This window comes from Cervus elaphus, chromosome 33 (genome assembly GCF_910594005.1).
Source record: "Cervus elaphus chromosome 33, mCerEla1.1, whole genome shotgun sequence".
In the NCBI taxonomy this organism is placed as follows: domain Eukaryota; kingdom Metazoa; phylum Chordata; class Mammalia; order Artiodactyla; family Cervidae; genus Cervus; species Cervus elaphus.
In genome coordinates, this window is record NC_057847.1 from 74,551,880 (window position 1) to 74,574,242 (window position 22,363).

At 39.1% G+C, this 22,363-nt stretch overlaps 1 long non-coding RNA gene across 1 annotated transcript; it reads left to right on the forward strand.

Moving 5' to 3' along the window:
- Window positions 1-1,658: 1,658 nt before the first annotated feature.
- Window positions 1,659-21,959, forward strand: LOC122688580. Its single transcript, XR_006339512.1, has 3 exons — window positions 1,659-1,677; window positions 9,888-9,894; window positions 21,905-21,959. It is a non-coding gene; the product is annotated as an uncharacterized LOC122688580 (long non-coding RNA).
- The last annotated feature ends 404 nt before the right edge of the window (window positions 21,960-22,363 follow it).

Sequence of the window (22,363 nt, forward strand, 5' to 3'; positions counted from 1 at the left end):
TGCTGTCAACCTGAAACTATCACATTGTTAATTGGCTATACAGAAAAAAGTTAAATAAAAAATAAACAAAAAGAAAAACAGAATGAATTGGTTAAAGATATTAATAATATGAACATCATATTTCATTTTCCTAAAATATACCTTTTTTAGGCATTATGATCATTTTTGCTAAGCAGAATAGAAGTGCTTTTCTCAAACAATTCTTTCTCAAAGAGAATCCAAGCCAAGTGAGCTCTCTATTTGCAAATATTCTCTCCATTACTACAAATGGGTGGAAGCCTTTAAAATTAGTACAGTTGCATTTATTATTCTATGAGGCTAACTAATAAAAATTTTGCTAATAAGATTTTCCTAATAAAGATTTTTCAACCCCCCTTCCTCCCCCCAAAATGAGACCTCTTACTTCTTTCAATAGTTGTTTTCCAGCTATTCAAGGAATTCTTGTTAGACATTATTGAGTTAAGTGATGTGGATGATGGATAAAAATAAAACATTCCCATCCACAAGTTGTTTGTGATCTGACTGGGAAAACAAAGCAATAGGTAACAATGGGTGAAAGCACCAAAGATTCTTAAGACTAAAAGAGCATGACAAGCCAGATGCAAAATGAAAGTGGGCTGGATGAAGATTCGGGGGAAGTTTCCTAAAGGTTGAGGCATCAAACTGTGTTTAAGCCTGGGTGGTTTGCTGACCCAATACATGGAAGGAAGACAAGCATCGCAGGTGGGAAAGGCAGTGCCTATGAAATCAATTGTGGAAAAGGACGTCTCATTATGATTAGAGTCAACGGTCTGTCTAGAACTGGGGCAGGTGGAATCAGGTTGGAAAGCTACATGGAAAGGTGTGTGGTCCAGATCATGGGCTTTGGAATGCGGTCATCTTGAGTAGGGCAATGCCTAGTTTGTGCAGGGCTCTGGGCAAATGTTTTTGTTGTTGTTGTTGTTCTTCACTTCAATATATAAATAATTTGATATAAAAAAGTATTGTATCCCAGTGTATCATTAGAAAACATCAAGCAAACCGCAATGGAGGAACATTCTGCAAAATACCTTACCAGTCTTCCTCAAAGGGCCAAGGTCATAAAAAACTAGGAAAGACCGAGAAACTGTCACAGACAGGAAGCCACTGAGCAGATATGATAACAAAATGAATTGTTGGGGCCTGGGTAGGACTCTGAGCAGGCGGAAAGAACTGTAATGGGAAAACTGGGGAAATCCAAATAAAGTCTGTAGATTAGTTAACAGTACTATACCAATGCTAATTTCTGAGTTTTGATGAATATGCCATGGCCATGTAAGATGTTAACATTATGGGAAGTGGGATGAAGAGTATCTTTTGTAACTTCTCTATAAATGTAAAGTTATTCCCAGTAGAAGCTTATTAAAAAAAAACACACACATTGTCAATGCAGTGAAACTATTCTGTATGATAGTGTAATGAGGGATATATGTCCTTTTATATGCATTTGCCAAAACCTATAGAATATACAGCACTAAGAGTGTACCCTGCTTGCCTGGGTTGATAATGATATATCAGGGTTGGTTCACTGATTGCAATAAACATGTCACATTGGTCAGAATGTTGATGGAGGTGAGACTGTGTGTAGGGGGAGGGTTTGGGGGAACTCTATGTTCTGTTCACTTTTGCTCTGAACCCAAAATTTCTTTAAAAAATAAAGTATAGTCTTTGGAGAATGTATATATGCATAACTGAATCACTTAGCTGTTCACCTGAAAACTAACACAAAATTATAAATCAACTATATTCCAACGTAAAGTACAAATGAAGTATATTTGTTTAAAATACATTGTAATACCACATGTATAAGAATCTCACATTTGTATGAAAACTGTTAATATACAGTGTTCTCCTCACCCTAGAAATTTTCATCCCTCCCCACTTTTGCATAACCTCTTGAGTTTTCAAAATCCAAAGTTTCAATAAAAATGTGACTATCAAAATGCATTACAAAATCCATGGGTCCGTGTGAGGTATCGTGATTTTTTTTTTTTTTTAATTAGTTGGAGGCTAATTACTTCACAACATTTCAGTGGGTTTTGTCATACATTGATATGAATCAGCCATAGATTTACACGTATTCCCCATCCCGATCCCCCCTCCCACCTCCCTCTCCACCCGATTCCTCTGGGTCTTCCCAGTGCACCAGGCCCGAGCACTTGTCTCATGCATCCCACCTGGACTGGTGACCTGTTTCACCATAAATAGTATACATGCTGTTCTTTTGAAATATCCCACCCTCGCCTTCTCCCACAGAGTTCAAAAGTCTGTTCTGTATTTCTGTGTCTCTTTTTCTGTTTTGCATATAGGGTTATCGTTACCATCTTTCTAAAAAGAAAGGTGATTTTTTTTTATTATTAAGAAATAAGGTTTTGAATAATAGATGGAAAAGAAGTATGTCTATGTTTGTTTATTGCCAAGTTGGTGCACATGAAGATTCTGCAGCGCATCTAGGCTCCGCTTCACCTTCTTGGGGCCAAACACACTATTTCTGCATAATTCTGTATCTGCCACCATTACTCATAGCAATATGGTTTTGGGGAGATGATTTTATAATGAAATAATGTTGATCTCGGGCTTCCCAGGTGACTCATTGGTAAAGAATCCGCATGACAAGAAGGAGACAAGGATTTGATCCTTGGGGAAGATCCCCTGGAGGTGGAAATGGCAACCCACTCCAGTATTCTTACTTGGGAAATCCCACAGACAGAGGACCCTGGTGGGCTACAGTCCATGGGGTTGCAAAAGAGTCAGACATGACTTAGTGACTAAACAACAACAAGAGATATAGATCTCACCATTGTAGTATCTCAGGCCATTTGCTGAATGCTAGTGACATCATTGCTCCTGAGGCTGGTCACTGGACCACCTGGGAATATCAGCTCCTAGTAACCCTCTCTTGGAAGCCTCTTCTTGGAAGCCTTTGGGCTGTAATGACTATGTCACTAGGATGAAATGTCTTTCTTGGTGCCTTCCACAAACCTGCCCGTTACAGGGAGCAGAGATGAGGGGCCTGTGGGCAGAGTGAGAAGAGAAGCCTCATTTATGCAAGGAACCTCTGTCTCCATCCTGCACAACCTCTGCCTCAGGCAGGAGGGCATGGCTTTACCGCATGGGGTGTTTGTGATTCACTTGAACAAGGTTTTGGAGATCTCTGTGACGTCTGGGGGACCCCATGTAGGGGCCGTGTGTCAGGCACATCTCTCCCAAAGAGAGATGGGGGTCACAGCCCATGCAGGTCCAAATCCAGGCTACAGTTATCCCCAGATGGCACTGCCCACCCCAGCCCATCCCAGGAACTTAGACACTCTTGAGGAAGGTAACACTATGAAGTGTGGGGTCTCTGTGGAGCGAGGTCTGGGGAGGAGCCCCACTTTCTTGCTTATGACTAAGGGTGATGTTGTACCTGACTTTGGTCCCATCTGCCTCCTATTAGACCTGAAACCCAGGCTAGTCTCAACCTCTGGGCCTTGTTTTCTTCTTCTCTGAGATGAAGGTAATAACCTCAAATAATTGTTTGGAAGAGTGAATGAGATATTTATTGAGTTCTTGTGAAATGCACTGGAGAAACAGCAGTGAACAAGACATATAGAAATTGCCCTCTTAAATTTTTATAATCCTCTACTCTATGAAGTCAAAACTGTGTTCAGCAAATACTGTACTCTTAATAAATGTTGGGTAGCATTGTTGTTGGTGCAAACTCTAGGGCTTCTCCCCAGGGTGTTCCAGGCCTGCCTGGATGCTTCAGTGAGGCCTGATCATCTCTTGGGCTTTAAAGGGTGAGGGAGAAAGGACAGGACCAGGTGAGAAGGGGTTTGTTTTTAAACCAAGGGTTACTTTAAGAATATCTAGAAGAGAGAAACAAAAAGATCTCAAGACCCTCAGGCAACACTTCCTAAATGTGTTTTTCTTCCAAGTGAGATTTTTCAAGGGGTCAGGAAGCAATGAGTTCAAGACTACTTGGCTGTGAGTTCACTCCACTCTGGTTGGGTACGTAAAGATGTCTCTGCTTAAACTGTATCACGATGAGGGTGTTTGCTATAACAATATGTGCACTGACTTTACATTCTCTGAAGATTCCTCCTGATGCCTTCAAAATAAATTCTATTAATACAAATATCTCCTTGATGATTTTTCTACAATACAGCAATTTCTAAAAGCAGTATAAAATGCCATTATTCCTTCACCTCTGTTTTCTGACATTCCAACATTTTTGGACCTGAAAAATATATTTTTAAAATCCCTTCCCAGATGTGCTTCTAAAAGGCTGTGTGAACCCCAGAGATACTTTGCTTCTTTGAACAAGTGCCTACCATACATCCACATGTGATGTACCAACAATTAAAGGATACTCCATTTGTAATTGGGAGTTAGCTTTACTTTCTGCTCAGTAGGAATTTTGTCTGAAATTCACTTTCTTTTATGTTCAAATGATATCTCACATGCATTTTAGTTGGACAACAGGGAGAAAAGCCAATTATATTTGCTGTAACTGTCTTTTCCCATTGTCCTATAATAGAGCACTATCTCCAGGTAAAGAGAGTAAAATTGACATGCATATAATAAGTTTAAACCAAGATGTTAACTTATTTTTGATCAGCACTCCAGAAGGAGTATACGGCTATTATCTGGACATATTTTCTTTACTTGAGCTCTTTGGGAAACAGAGCCTAGGTTGGTAATTGTTATGGGCTGTGTTCTGTCCTGTTCCCACTGCAGCCTTTCGGAAGTTCTAACCCCCAGGACCTCATCATGGGACTGTATTCAGAGAGACTTCCAAGAGGTAATAAAGTTAAAATGAAATCATTAGGATGGGCCTTAATCGAATACGGCTGGTGCCCTTATAGGAAGAGATTTAGACCCAGATATTCACAGAGGGAAGACCATGTGAAGCCACACTGTCCAGAAGCCAAGAAGGGAGGTCACTGGAGGAACCAACTCTGCGCACACTTTGGTCTTGGACGTCGAGTCTCCAGAACCGTGAGAAATAAATGTCTGTGGTTTAAGCCATCCAGACTGTGGTTCTTTGCTATGGTAGCTCTAGCAAATGGAGACTATGAGGCAACACTTCCTAGTCACACACCACAGAAAAAACACTGAGACATCCGTGAGCCTGGAGTTTTATGTCATTGATATTTTAGTGGAATCATAAAATTGTTCCTTTTTGAGTATATTTCTGCAACATTAATTATCATCATTTTCATCACCACCATCACCATGGGTATCACCATCATCATCATCACCATCACCATCATCTTCTTCCTCCTCAGCATCACTGACGCCATCACCATCATCACTGATACCATCATCACCATCCTCCGCCTCCTCACCACCACCATCACCACTATGACATCACTACTGTCACCACAGCACCAGCATCCTCCTCCTCCTCATCATCATTTTATAACAACAACCCCACCATCTACCAGCTAGTACACATTATCAGACAATGTGCTCTGGGCTTTTCATGTGCACTATAGGAATAGCATCGATCCTATAGCAACATCACAAAGCCTCTCAAAACATCAGCGACTCAACACAATGTCAGTCTGCTTCTTGCTCATGCATTGCCTAGGAGGCTTTCCTTGGGGGGTCCATTTCAGGAAGTGAATCAGGGACCCAACAAGCTCCTTCTTCTTTCTGCCTTGCCCTTTTAGAATTCACTCCACCAAGTCAGTAGGTGGAGAGAGAGAGGGACAGAATCAGAGGCAGACGGAGAGGAGGGACACTGTGCTGTTCACAGGAGGGATTTTATGGGCAAAGCTTGAAAGTGGAGTTTCTCACTGGCCCCCAAATCCACTACCCAGAACTAGGGATGTGGCTTCACACAGTGCAAGAAAGCCTGGAACATATAGGCCCAGGAGGGAACGTGAGCCAAATAGGGAATGGCAAGCCTTCCTCTGCCACAGTCTGAAAGTTTCTTTTCTCTCCAGGGTTTGCACTGTAATAATGTAGATCTTATTACCCTTTTATATGGAAACCAGGGTTAGAGAGGTTAAGTAATGTGTCCAAGGTCAAACAGATGGACCTGGGAATGAGCTCAATACCTCCAATATCTGTAATTTTTCACTATATTAGAGTTTAATGAAGTGAATTTCCTAAAGATGCTCTTTAAAAAAGTTCTGTGGTCAAATACATTGAAAACATCACGTAGCATAGCACCTCCCAGTGAAAATTCAAACTTGACTTGGATATATTGAAGGATGGGAGAGCTCTAGAACCCAGCCCAGAGCCACCCCAGCTCCTCCTCCAGCCTCTTCAGTCATCCTCATGAGACAGTGACTAAAGGTGCTGACGGAACCGTTGTGGGCTGTCAGGTCCTTGCTCTAGCACCGTGACTAGGGTCTATTCTGATTGTTCATTGACAGTGTCACTCAGCTTCCAGATTCCCCCACTTCCTGGGCATCTTTGCTGACTAGTCAGATCATTATGTGCTGCTCAAGTTCTGCCCATCTTCCTGTTGGATTAATGGAGACACAGGTGGGCACCGTCCTTGCATCTGCTGGGCCGCTGGTCCAGGCAGTCCCATGGTGCCCCCAGCTAAAGTGTATTCTTCCCTGGAGAGAAGAGGTGCCCTTGGCGGCATCACTGGTGACCCAGTGATAGCTGTGCTCTGTCACCTGGCCACCTGCATTTACGGATACTCTCTACTGCCTACTGTTTCCAAATGTTCCTTCAACCTGGCCTTTTCTGGTACAGCGATTTTAGTACCAAGACAAAGACTTTGGCTCTGAGAGAACGAAGGCTGGACAGAGAAACAATTGAGTAGGCAGTCATAGAGGCCAGTGCGGACACCAGCTACATATCCTGTAATCTACCAGTGTGGGGAAGGGGATGCTCCTGGGTCAAGACAGAAAGTGTGGATGTGCCTGGGGTATGGTTTGGGATGAGGACATGCCAAAGTTTTGGGTTCTTCTTTTAAGCAATCCTGTTGAAGCTCATCTCCATTTAAGAGGAGAAATTCATTAAAACTCATAAATGCTGACTTACCATACATATTGAAAATATTAAGTTTATTAATAAAATGAGAGTTAACACTTAACATACCCTTACTCTATGCTGGACATACACTTTCTAAACGAATAATCAGCTCAGCAGAGTATTAAAATTATCACAATTATCCCCTTTACAGGGGAAGGAACTGAAGAAGAAAAAAGTTATTTTATCATAGAGCCAGAATTTGAGGCCATAGATGATGATCTGAATTACCAAACAGCTCCACCACTTTCTGATCAGGAATATAAGATTTGACCTAATTATCAATACCTATGACATTTCAATAAATAATTTTTGTGACTTAGTCAATAGTAAAGATATTGAAAATATTAAACAAATCTAATACAACATTTTATTTTAAATTTTAGCTCATTTCCTAAATTGGGCTATTGTTTTTGACCAATTACTATTTGTTCAGCAGAAACTGAGAGGATTCAGCAGCAGCAGAATGAATATTGTTGATTTTAGAAGGAAATCGACTTCTTGTGACTACCAGTGATCTAATAACTACTGATTCAATGGAAAATTCACTGTGATAGTTTGATGTGATTTCCTGGGTCAAAATATGGCTTTAACAACTAGCATCCACCATGTCAGAATGATCATGCCAACAATCATTTGTACATTTTTAGAATGAATTGACAAATGATCTATGCTACAACTTATAAAATTTGATAATCAGTCGCTGAGATTAAAAGAATTAGGTGCTAATTTGCAGTCTTGGGAACCACCTGTGTGTCGTCTGGAACCAGCCTCTCACACAAAGGGCAGGGGGAGATAAAGGAAGGAGGCAGATCAGTGACAATTGGCACGCGGCAGGTCTGATAAACAAGGGAACTCACATAAGAGACTTGCCTTTGGATGCTGTAGGATGAGTGGGTCTCACATCCACCCGACAGAATCTTAAGGTTTATACAGAGGCCTTGGCTAGGTTCAGTCACAGACACAGTCTAGACGGTCTCAGTGACACCCTATTCTCAAGGCTGCATCCTGGAAACAGCTCCTAGGGTGGAAAAGGTGGGCATATCCCAAGGACAGAGGAGTGGTGAGGAGCATTTGATTGGCCATGTCCAGCTCATGGGTCAACTCTGTATTATCACTTCCAATATTAGGAAATAAAAATAGATACAATATTTACATATGAAAGTGTTAGCTACTCATTCGTGTCCAACTCTTTGTGACCCCATGGACTGGAGCCTGTCAGGCTCCTCTGTCCATGGAATTCTCCAGGCAAGAATACTGGAAAGGGTTGCCATTTCCTTCTCCAAGTGATCTTCCCAACCCAGGAGTCAAACCGGAGCCTCCTGCATTGCAAGCAGATTCTTTACCATCTGAACCTCCTTCAAAGTCCAATATACATATTTCCATTTGTTAAATATTTTGAATATATATCTGTGGGTGCTAAATCTTACAAAAGTACTTCAGAGTGGTCCACATATTGTTATAGTTCCCTTCAAGATTCAGTACAGGTATTACCTTTCCAAGAAAGTTTTCCCTGAATATCATCAAATATTTTGATAAGCAAAGGAAATTTTGGTCTCTAATCTCACAGCTTCCAGATTTCTATCTTTGTACCCATCATCCATCATTCTATCTTCTAAAAAAATTACTATATATATTACAAACATTTCTTCCCAACTGATTCCATATATACATGTAAATATATATGATGTATATATACATGCATATAGTTGTTGTTGTTTTATTTTTTGGCCAAGTGGCATGTGTGATCTTAGTTCCTTGATCAGGATTGAATCCGTTTCCCCTGCATTGGCAGCACAGAGTCTTAACTGCTGGACCTCCAGGAAGTCCCCATGATGCTGTTTCTGGTTGATTTATCTGTGACCCATTTGAATGTGGAAGTGTGTTCTTCTTTGTGCTTAATGTCATAGATTTTTACTTTAAATTCCTTTAGACTTTGCCTTTGTTTTCTTAGGATCTGTGTACTTACAAGATGCTTACACTAAACGTAATAATAGATCATGACCCTAGAGTCTTTGACCTGCAGCATCTTCAAAGTTGAAAACATATCAGAGATGGTTACAATATCCTTCTGAATTTTCCAGTATGTTTATATCTACCATTTTTATCAACTTCCTTTCTTAATTTTTCTCCATTGGAGTTTAGTTCTTCTTTCATTATTTTAAATTGCAAGATCATTGCTAAAATTGCACTAAATTTTTTAAAAAGTAACATATTTTTCTTTATTCCATTCTGGTTAAACCTCATACTTTCATGTTTATAAATTCTGGTTGCTGCAGAACCATACTTAATCTACATAAACTTTACTTACAATGTGACTATAATCTTGTTTTGTGAATGTCTGTGGGTTTTTCCTACCCTTTATCTGGTAAGTCATCCTGACTCTGAGACAAAATGATGAGATAGAGGTAGACAAGAAAAGATAGAGAAAACAGCAAATACAAAACACTTAAGATGAGAAAGAAATTCGCACATTTGCGGAAAAGAAGTATGGTGAGTGGCGAGTAGAAGGAAATAGAATTGAGAAAGTTGATGCTTAAATCATGAAAGGGCTTTTAAGCCCTGATGAGGATGTTCGATTTTATTCTAAGTGCAAAGCAACTAGACACTGCGTTGTCAGATTTATGACAGAAATGACTTCTATGGGGACGTTGGACTGGGCAGGGGCCAGTGTAGAAGCAGAGAGGCCAGCGCAGCGGTGGAATGGCGATGGTGATGACGGCAGCTCAGACTGAACAGTGGCAATAGAGAGGGCGAAGGAAGCAGGGTGCTTCAAAGTTAGAACCTGAGGATGGATCGGCTAAAGTGTGAGAAGAGGAAAACAGAGGGACTGATGTGATTATAGCACGAAAATATCATTGGGTGTTGTAACATTTTCTGAGATAGGAAAGAACAGAGGTTAGAAGTGGCTTTGGTAGTGAGTGAGTCATAAGTTCTATTCTGAGCCTGCCGTGTGTGGGATGTTTATAAAATGAAAAAGAGGGTGGATTCTGTGGGGAGGCTGGAACTGGATAGAAATCTGAATGTTATCAGCACATATATGTTATTTAAAGCCGCAAAACTGGGTATTCCACCTAGAGACAGTGTGTATAAAAAAGTAAATAGTTGAGTCAAGAGCCTAGAGATCCTCTAGCATCTAAAGTGTGTTGATATGGACGAGTCAGAATCAATACATCGAGCATAATAACAGTAATAAATGTGTAGGCACTTAACAAAGTCCTCAATAATAAATAATAATAATATATAATAAATATTATATAAATAATATATAATGATATATAAATAACATACATATAAATATATAAATAAATATATAATAAATAGTAAATAATAAAGCAAAAACTGACAGAATTGAAGAAAAAGATAGAAAATTTGGCCAAAATAGTTGGAGACTTCAATACCCTGATTTTAATAATGAATAGAATGGTTAGAAAGAGCATCAACAGAAAGTAGAAGGACTGAACAATTCTGTAAAACAGCTGGGTGTAATACATATCTATAGAACCCTTCACCCATTCTTCTTAGTGCACATGGAGTGTTTTGTAGGGCAGACCACATGTTAGGCCATAAAACAAATCTCCATAAATTTAGAAGGACTGACATTATACAAAGTATGCTTTTCAAATACTATGGAATATATTAGAAATCAATAACATAAGGAAATTTGAGAAATTCAAATATATATAGAGATTAATCATACCCTTAAATAACAAGCAAAATGATGGAGAAAAATCAACAAACCAAAAGCATGTTCTTGGAAAAGGTAAGCAACATTTATAAACCTTTAACTAGACTATCCAAGATAAATAAATACATACATGAATGAAAAAAATAAAAGAAAAAACTCAAAATTACTGAAATTGAAATGAGTATATATTATTACAAACTTTAAAGAAACAATAAAAAAGATAAGGAAATACTGTGAAAAATTGTATATCAACAAATTAGAAAAACTAGTTAAAATGTATAAATTTCTAGAAAGACCCAAGCTATCAGAACTGACTCAGTGGGAGGGAGGCTCATGAGGGAAGGAATATATGTATACAGATATAGCTGATTCACTTTTCTACACAGCAGAAGCTAACACAATATTGTAAAGCAATTATACTCCAGGTTAAAAAAAAAACTGACTCAAAAAGATACAGAAAAAATAGATATATAACAAGTAAATAGACATATAACAAGTAAAGTGGTTGAATTAGTATCAGTAAAATTTCCACAAAGAGAAGTCCAAGACCAGATGACTACTCCAGTGAATTCTACAAACTATTTAAAGAAAAATGAACACCTATGCTTTATAAACTGTTCCAAAAAATAAAAGTGATGAACACACTTTCCAACTCATTTTATAAGGCCATTATTACCTTGATATCAAAACAAACAAATCACAAGAAAAGAATAATACAGACTAATATCCCTTACAAACATAGATAAAAACCCCTTAACAAAAACCACAGTGAGCTTTATCCAGCAACATGAACAGAGAATTAGAAGCCATAAGTTTTTGTAAATTTTCCCCAAAATGTAAATTTGTATTAAAATATATAAATATCAATAAATGAAATATACCTTATTGAGAAAACAAAGAACAAACCCCACAGACAATCTTAATTAATTCTGAAAACCATTGGACAAAATTCAATACCCTTTCATGATTGAAAACCCTAAACTAGAAATAGATGGAAACTTTGTCACCATGATAAAGAGCATCTGTGTAACACCCACAGCCAACACCTACTTATTCATGACAGATGGAAAGCTTTCTCAGTAAGACAAGGTACAAATCAAGGATGTCAATTCTTGATACTTCAATTCAATATTGTTACAGAGATTTGAGCTCAGGAATTTAGTCAAGAAAAAGAAAGAAAATTCCTTCAGATTGGAGCACAAGAAATAAAACTACCTATTTGCAAATGATATGATCTTGCACATAGAAAAATCCTAAGGAAAAATCAACAACATAAAAAACAAAAATATCCCAATAGGTCTAATATTAATAATTGAGTTCAGCAAGGTTGCATAATGCAGAATCAATATATGAAAATCAATTGTAGTTTCACATATTAAGAATGAATAATATGGAAATGAACAAATTGCACTTGCAGTTACATTAAAAAGAATGAAATACATAAGAATAAATTTATCAGTGTGATTAAAAAGCTTGCATACTGGTGAAAGAAAATGTTGGAAGGAATTAAAGAGTTCTAAAATAAATGGAAAAAACATCCCATGTTCATGGATTGAAATACTTCATATAGTTAAGATACTTTCCAAATTGGTCTACAGATTCAATACCATCCTTGTCAAGATCTTAGCAGCTTTGTCCCCCTTTTTTGCAGAAACTGAGGAGTGATTCTAAAATCCATGTAGAAATGCAAGAAATCCAGAACAATGAAAATAATTTTGTGAAAGAACATATCAGTGAGATCACATTTCCAGATTTGAAAACACGCTGCAAAGCTATAGTAATCAGGACTGTGTTGTACTGGAATAATGAACCATATAGATCAATGAGAGTCCAAAATTGAGTTTAAAAATAAATGCATTTAGTTATAGTCAATTGATTTTTGACAAGGGTACTAACAATTCAACAGAGAATTTATCAAATGATGCTGGACATTGAAATAACATAGGATTGCTGCCTAATTTACAAAAATTAACTCAAATGGATCAAAGGCTTAAACATGTCTTATCATTTTTATAGTACTGCTTCTTATGAAACTGTTAGAAAGCTCAAAAACTAAAGGAAAAAAAAAATTGGACTTCATCAAAATTAAAAACTTCTGGGCATCAAGGGATGCCATACTCAAAATACTGCCAAGAGAATGAGAGAAAATATTTGCAGATTGTATGTCTGATATCAACAACCCCAGATGTGCAGATGATACCACTTTAATGGCAGAAAGTGAAGAGGAACTAAAGAGCCTCTTGATGAAGGTGAAAGAGGAGAGTGAAAAAGCTAGCTTCAAATTCAACATTAAAAAAAACTAAGATCATGGTATTGGGTCCCATTGCTTCAGGGCAAATAGAAGGGGAAAAAAGTGGAAGCAGTGACATATTTTATTTTCTTGGGCTCCAAAATCACTGTGGATGGTGACTGCAGTTATGAAATTAAAAGATGCTTGCTCCATAGAAGGAAAGCTATGACAAACCTAGACAGTATATTAAAAAGCAGAGACATCATTTTACTTAAAAAGGTGTGTATAGTCAAAGCTACGGTGTTTGTTTGTTTTTTTTTTTCCAGAAGTCATATACAAATGTGAGAGTTGGTCTGTAAAGAAGGCTGGGTGCTGAAGAACTGATGCTTTCAAATCGTGGTGTTGGAGAAGACTCTTGAGAGTCCCTTGGACTGCAAGGAGATCAAAGCAGTCCATCCTAAAGGAAATCAGTCCTGAGCACTCATTGGAAGGACTGACGCTGAAACTGAAACTCCAGTACTTTGACCACCTGATGTGAATAACTGATTCATTGGAAAAGACCTTGATGCTGGGAAAAATTGGAGGCAAAAGAAGAAGACGGCTGCAGAGAATGAGATGTATATGAATTTGAGCAAACTCCAGGAGATAGTAAAGGACAGGGAAACCTGCTGTCCTGCAGTCCATGGGGTCACAGAGTCAGACACAACTTTGTGACTGAGCAACAAAAACATCTGTTACTTTCTAGTATCTAAAATAAGGAAAAAACTCCTACAATTTGCATAGGTAGAACAATGATCCCTTAATAATATCCACATTCTAACCCCTGGAACTTGTGGGTATTTTACCTTTTGTGGCAAATGATACTTTGCAATGTAATTAATCCAAGAATCTTACAGGATGAAGATTACCCTGGATCATCTAAGTGGCTCTGATGTAATCACAAGGGCTTTTATGAGAGGGAGAAAGGAAGGTCAGAGTCATAGATGCTGTGACAGTGGAAGTGGAGATAAGAGTTACGCAAACAGGAGCTAGGACTATGGGCAGCCTCAGTTCAGTTCAGTCGCTCAGTCGTGTCCGGTTCTATGCAGCTCCATGGTCTGCAGCTCACCAGGCTTCCCTGTCCATCACCAACTCCCGGAACTTGCTCAAACTCACGTGCATCGAGTTGGTGATGCCATCCAACCATCTCATCCTTTTCCATCCCCTTCTTCTCCTGCCTTCAATCTTCCCCAGCATCAGGGTCTTTTCCTATGAGTCAGTTCTTTGCATCAGGTGGCCAAAGTACTGGAGTTTCAGCCTCAGCATCAGTCCTTCCAGTGAATATTCAGGACTGATCTCCTTTAGGATGGACTGGTTGGATCTCCTTGCAGTCCAAGGGACTCTCAAGAGTCTTCTCCAACACCACAGTTCAAAAGCATCAATTCTTCAGTGCTCAGTTTTCTTTATAGTCCAATTCTCACATCCATATATGACTACTAGAAAATCCATAGCTTTGACTAGATGGACCTTTGTCAGCAAAGTCTCTGCTTTTTAACATGCTGTCTGGGTATATGGGTAGCCTCAAGAAGCAGTGAAAACACTAGGAATAAATTCCTTCTTCAAACCTCTAGAAGGAATACTGCTCTGTCAACATCTTGAGTTTAGCCTGGTAAGATCCATTTCAAACCTCTGATCTCCAGAACTGTAAGATAATAAATAGGTGTTGTTTTAGGCTACTGTGTTTTTTAGTAATTTGTTACAGCACAATAGGAGATTAATATGGATTTTAGTACCTAGAAGTGGAGTGACTCTGATTACAAATACCTAAAAACTTGGAAGTGGCTTTGGAAGTGGGCCTTGGGCAGAGGCTGGAAAAAATTGAGAAACATAATAGAAAAAGCCTAGATTACCTTATTACCCTGAAAGGATTGTTAGTAAGAATTCAGATACTAAAGGTTCAGAAGATGAGAGCTCAGAAGGAGGTGAGGAGCATGGTAGATAAAGCCTATATAATCCTACATAATACTGAAGGCATCATAGACAGACTGTTGGTAGAAATATGAATACTGAGTGCTATTGGTGAGGTATGAGAAGGAAATGAGAAACATATTATTGAAAAATGGATGAAAGGGGATCCTCATTACATAGTGGCAGAAAACTTAGAATTTTATCTTATAGTTATGTGAAAGAGAGAACTTACAAGTAATGAACTGAATTGAACTAAGGAGATTTCCAAGCAAAGTGCTGAAAGTGTGGCCTGGTTTCTTCTTGTTGCTTGTAGTAAAATAAAAAGCACAAAATTAAATTGAGAAAAAAATATTAAGCAGAAAAGAAACAAGAATTTGGTGATTGGGGACATTCTCAGCTTATCTGGATTGCAAGAGACACTAAAATATGGAGATGTAGTCAAGGGTATGACACAACAGTCTTTTTCTAGTTCCTGGGGAGGAAAAAAAATGTCAGAATATTCAAATCAGACAGAAAAGCCTTTAAAGAGATTAAGCATGTGACTCAGCCATTTCCCCAGAAGCTAGGGATAGATAGAGATGAGATGGGATTATTTTGTGGGGGAGTTTCTAGTTTATGAGAGTGAATCCCCAAACATACACAGAAGACCTACAGGGTTCGTAAGGATGTTACACCAGCAGAAATATTGTCTACTTGGGCACAAAAAAGAGGATAAAATAAAAGAAGGCTGTCCAACTCCTAAAATTCTATAGGCAGGCAACAAGCTAATAAACAACTAAGCTATAAACATTTGCTACCCTCTGTGAAAAATGAAAGATGTCTCAGAGGGTGGAGCCTTGAGCCTGGAGAGAAAATGGTTTTCAAGCATTGGTGGTAGAGAGTATATGGTTTTCTTTTAAGAGTTACAATGTAATATGTATGAAAACAAGGCTATCAACAACAGTGTCATCAGGAAGCCTCATTCATTAAGTGTTCTCCCTGTTCTAGACATCATTCTATAGGTGTTTCGTGTGATTATTATAACAACACTATGAAATAGGTAATCTCATACCCATTTTAAAACATGTTAATTATGGTTTGGAGGTAACTTGCTCCTGGTCGCAGAGCAGGGGTGGAATGGGCTGCTTTAAGAGCCTGAAATGGGTACCACCTTGCTACATTTCCTTCTCATCCTGTAATGGCTTAAGGAGACATAATAAAAGTCACCTTAAAAGTACTAAGTCAAAAGGACCAAAGGGATAGTTTTCAGTGACCCAAAATAGCTTATGGCACTAATAGACGAGAAGAAAAATAGATTATTGACTGGGAAGCAAATATCAGCATTTCCTCCTGTAAATATTCTAGTATGGAAGAGATTTTTACTATGAATGCAAAATACTTAAACTGTCTGGCCCTGCTAACCTGGTAATAAGAGTACTTCCAGTTAGTTTAGTTCCTGGATACTCTGTAATTCAGAGCAACTAAGTATCAGATACAAAATATCAAATCCCATCCAATCAGATACAAAATATCAAATCCCATCCCATCCTCATCAAATCCCACAGAATCTATGATTTTAAGGAGTTTCCTGGTGGTGTAGTGGTTAGGGTTCCATGCTTCTGGGTTTTCATTGCTGTGGCCTGGGTTTAAGCCCTCCTTGGGGAACTGAGATCTCACAAACCATGCAGAGTGGCCAAAGGAAAAATGAAGACCCTGTGATGTTAACATCTTCATGTAGTATTGGTTGCTCAGTTATGTCCAACTCTTTGTGACCCCATGGACTGTAGCCCACCAGGCTCCTCTGTCCCTGGAATTCTTCAGGCAAGAATACTAGAGTGGGTAGCCATTTCCCCTCTCCAGGGGATCTTCCTGACCAGGGATTGAACCCAGGTCTCACGTATTACCATCTGAGCCACTAGGGAAGCCCCATGAAGATTAGCTCCAAGTAGAAAATGTGGAGAGGGCGTATGCTTAAGGAACTGGTCTACAGAATTATTACTCTTCTCCCTGAAGTCATTAAAATGATAATCTTTAAAATATATAGTTAGGCAATGGAAAGTAGTGGTTAAAGCATGGATTTCAGAGGAGGATTGAACTAACTGGGTTACCATGAGCAAACTGCCTCATAGGATGATAGTGATGACAAAATATAGTATTTCATGTGACCTGGTTAGCACAGTAGCTTATACATACTGAGCACTCCGTATAGTTTACCTGTTGTTATTATGATTATATCTTAGTCCATGGCACTTGGTTAATATGACTCTTTTAGATGACAAATCAGGTCCCTGAGCCTATATGATAGAAGAGAACACCTGGGACTCTAGTAAAACTGTTCCAGGGACAAGACATTCTGTTTGAATCCCATGGGATTTCATGAAACAGAATAATTTCAGAAAATAATGGGAGATAGAGGAGACAAAAGAATTATTGGTAACTTGCATTATCAAGTAATATTGCTGAAATTCAATCATGCAAACAAAGCAAGCTACAAACAGAACAGATCCAACTGTCAACCATAAAAAGTTTCTTCTTGAACATACCTAACACTTTTTCAGCTTATATTATTATGTTCTGGATGCTATTTTAGGGTTTTATTTATATTATTTTGCCAAAGCTCCACAGTATTATGTCTAGAGAATAGAAAGTAAAACTATTTGCAGACAAGTTTTCCATGGTACACAGAGGTTTAATGTCACAAGTTAGTAAGTAGGTTTAATGTCACAAGTTAGTAAGTAGTGGAGCTAAGATCCTATCCCAATTTGTGTGACTCCATAATCAGCTCAACTGGCATCCCTTCTTCTGCAGAGCTTGTCATTTGTGAGGAAAATGGACACATAAATGGAGTATTTTAACAAAATAACATATGGTTAAGAAGCATAAATGACTCAGGAATACAAAGATTTAACCATCGGCCTATTCTGAGGTTCAGAACGAGCTTCTTTAAAGAGATCATGCTTGAATATAATCTTAAATGATGAAGAAGATAAGAAGGGCATTCCTGAGAGAGAAAACGGTACCAGTGAAGGCATGGGTAGATGAAAGCCATCTAGATACTATGGAGCTTATGGAGAATTCCATGTAGTTGAAGACTAACAAGTATAAAGGACTTGAAGGAGGTTTTTGAAAATAACATTGATATGCATCTGGAAGTCTACTTGTAACAGTGGAGTCTGAAGGGGTAGAAACTGTTTCCTCCACTGCTTCTTGTAGCGGCCTGTCCGTAAGCAGGAGTGAAGTGGAAGTCGCTCAGCTGTGCCCAGATCTTTGCAACCATATGGACTATAAAGTCCAGGAATTCTCCAGGCCAGAATAGTGGAGTGGGTAGCTGTTCCCTGCTTCAGAGGATCTTCCCAACCCAGGGATCAAACCCAGGTCTCCTGTGCTGCAAGCAGATTCTTTACCAGCTGAGCCACCAGGGAATAAACAGGAGAATGGATTTACATGACCAGACATCTACATCATAATTGTATCTTTTCTCCTGGATTAATTAAATTAAAATGTTAACAAACCTAACTTTAAACCTAAACGTACATAGGTATGTGAAAGGTAAATATATATATATACTTCCTTGTATGTGGGGTATTTATAGTTAGGGTTTTTAAGGCTGGTCATGGACCCCTTGGAGGACAGTTGTTTCCTGTTTGGAATATCAGAGGATGAGACTGTCACTGGGTAAGATGGATTTAGGGATATCTCAGTGCACAGGCTTGGAGCCTCTCCTGATGCAGAAACGCCTCCGCCTGTGGCACGCCAGTCAGTGTGTTTACACTGTTGGGTTGGGAAGCTCCTGAAATTGTTCAGATGGTTCTTGTGAAGATATGTTAATATTGCAGCTGCAGTCAGACTTGGTTGGGACTATTACTCCACTCTTATATAGGAGGCCATGTGGTCAGTAAAGTCTCTTAAAATCCTGCTAAAGAGTAAGCATAATTTTAGTTTAATGATCTTAATACCTAGGGGCCAGAGGTGTAAGAGGATAAGGGTCTGCTTGTTATACCTGTGAAGAAATGATCCAGTGGATCAGAAGAGCGTTCACTTGTACCTAGCCTTGCATGATAAGTTAAGGAGCACACAAATGTCAGGAATCACTGGTGGATTTTAAGGAATAGAGTCTAAAATGGTCAGACATGAAGCAGTGTTTTCACCTGACAGTGTGAAGGGATTAAAGAATAGAGGACAGCAGCTAGAAGACTGTTGTAATCACTGCATGTTGGAAGACTGTATGCTATGGAGTCAGACAAGCTAAGGTTCAAATTTTGGGCCTACTACCTCTTGGATTTGGATGGCATCACTGACTCAGTGGACATGAGTTTGAGCAAGCTTCAGGAGTTGGTGATGGACAGGGAAGTCTGGCGTGCTGCAGCTCATGGGGTCATAAATAGTTGGACACTAAGTGACTGAACTGAACTGAAGTTACTTCCATCTTTTTTAAGTCTCAGATTCCTCCACTAGGAGGAATGTAGGAAAGAGGGAGGATGGCTGTAAGATTTAAGAGATCATTTGTGTAGCATGCCTCATTTAGCACTTCCCATAGTAAATGAATAACTATCACATCTTTTTTTTTTTTTTTAGGCAAGATTTGTTCAGCATGCCATTAGTCAGCAATACCAAGGGATCAGGAATGTATTAATATCTCAATGTGTACATGAGGCAGTTTCTTTTTTTTTCCATTTATTTTTATTGGTTGGAGGCTAATTACTTTACAATATTGTAGTGGGTTTTGTCATACATTGACATGAATCAGCCATGGATTTACATGTATTCCCCTTCCCGATCCCCGCTCCTACCTCCCTCTCCACCCGATTCCTTCTGGGTCTTCCCAGTGCACCAGGCCCAAGCACTTGTCTCATGCATCCAGCCTGGGCTGGTGATCTGTTTCACCCTGGATAATATACATGTTTCGATGCTGTTCTCTTGAAACATCCCACCCTCGCCTTCTCCCACAGAGTCCAAAAGTCTGTTCTGTACATCTGTGTCTCTTTTTCTGTTTTGCATATAGGGTTATCGTTACCATCTTTCTAAATTCCATATATATGCGTTAGTATACTGTATTGGTCTTTCTCTTTCTGGCTTACTTCACTCTGTATAATGGGCTCCAGTTTCATCCATCTCATTAGAACTGATTCAAATGAATTCTTTCTAATGGCTGAGTAATATTCCATGGTGTATATGTACAACAGCTTCCTTATCCATTTGTCTGCTGATGGGCATCTAGGTTGCTTCCATGTCCTGGCTATTATAAACAGTGCTGCGATGAACATTGGGGTGCACGTGTCTCTTTCAGATCTGGTTTCCTCAGTGTGTATGCCCAGAAGTGGGATTGCTGGGTCATATGGCAGTTCTCACATCTTATGACTTTCAGATGCCCATCACTTTTTTCCTTTCATATGCTAATGCTGGACATTTCTTGAAAAGCCAACAGCATCTTTCTTTGGGCAATTTAGTATAAAACTTAGAATGAAAGTCTCTCATGAAGAGACTTCATTGATTACAATTAAATCTGATCAAGATATAGATAGTTGACATGATGTCTTACTCTGAAACCAAGGAAAGTAAGTCATCAATGAGAGGAAAACGGGGCAATGAGCAAACTGCGGAAACAAGAGGCTGGTTGGTGGTGGATATATTGAGAGAAAAAAAGACAAACACCACCAAAATGCTGGTCCTGCCAATTAGATACATCTGTACCTTGGCTCAAGCTAAGCATGCTTGTCTTTTCTCCTTATCAACTAAGCTGTTTCCTGATTTTATTCCCCTATCAAATAGCACTTTGTATCAAAATGAATTTCCTGAATGCAATTTAGGTTTGGGGTTGTGTTATCACTGAATGATTCTCTGGCTTCATTTTTCCCCTGAATGGATGGTTTCAAAGTAGGCTCTTTCAGTCTTGTGGATGGTTTGAAGAGGTTGTGTGGAGCCAGTAATACCTGTGCAGTTGACTGTATTTATTCAGTGGTGAAGCAATAGAGTCATCACCATCATACAGAATGAGGGGTTTATTTGGAAGCCTAAGGTGTCTAATACTTGAACAGAAACACTGCTACTGCTGGATTCAGCAGTGGATTTAATAGGGCACATTTTGGTTAAAACTCTGGAAGAATGGTTTTGAGAGACTGAAGCAGTTGCCTAAGTTGAACTGAAGTCATGAGGTATGAGTTCGTTGATGTCTTTTGTGATCAAAACCAAAATTAGTTTTCCTCTGTAGTTTTGGACTGGGAAGCTTTCCTAAGCTACCAAATTCTTTTTTCATTTTTCCAAGATAAGTTGAGCACAGAAAGATTTGCAGTGACAGTCACCCTCTGATAACAGATATAATTGAGATAAATATATTTAATATATTCTTTTTTACAAATGGCAATTGGTTTCTTCTCATATTACATTTTTTATGAAAAATTTCTGCTATGATTTATAATGATATGAAAACAAAAAGATTATTTTGAACAAAGAGTCAAATGAAAAAGAGATCCATTATTCAAATATGACCTATTTCTCTACATCAGCTCAATGGTTCCATGATATGACGGGGTGGATTAAACAATATTTCATTACAAAAAATTAATAAATTAGCATCAATAGGGCAATACTTGATTATTTCTGTTAAAGAATACCTTGTGCATAGATAAAATTGACAGCAGTTTAATTCACAGTAATATCTGAATGACTCTGAAAGGTCCTTTTGTCCTCAGATTCCAGGTCACAGGATCTATCTGTTCACAGTTTCACTGGCCCCTCTTTTGGGAGAAAGCTTGATGATGTGGATCAATGACTCTCCCACAACATTTATTTCAAGAATACTGTCTTGTCATGGAGGTTCCTTAAAAAATTAAAAATAGAGCTACCAAGCATGTGTGCATGCTTAGTTGCTCAATCATATCTGACTCTGTGACTCTTTGGACTGTGGCCTGCCAGGTTCATGGGTTCCTCCAGGCAAGAATACTGCAGAGGGTTGCCATGCCCTCCTCCGTGAGATTATCCAGACCCAGGAACCAAGCCCTCTTCTCCTGTGTCTTCTGCATTGCAGGCAGATTCTCCACCTATTGCACCATTAGGAAGCCCCAAAGCTACCATGTGACCCTGCGGTCCCACTCCTGGGCACATATACAGAGAAAAACATGGTCTGAAGGGATACAGGCACCCCAGTGTTCACTGCGGCACTATTTATGAGAGCCAAGACTTGGAGAAACCTAGGTGGCCATTGACAGAGGAACGGATAAATACGTGGTACACAGTGGAATATTTAGTTCAGTTCAGTTGCTCAGTCATGTCCGACTCTTTGTGACCCCTTTGGACCCCATGGATCCCAGCATACCAGGCCTCCCTGTCCATCACCAACTCCCGGAGTTTACTCAAACTCATGTCCATTGAGTCGGTGATGCCATCCAACCATCTCATCCTCTGTTGTCCCCTTCTCCTCCCACCTTCAATCTTTCCCAGAATCAGGGTCTTTTCAAATGAGTCAGCTCTTCACATCACGTGGCCAAAGTATTGGAGTTTCAGCTTCAACATCAGTCCTTCCAATG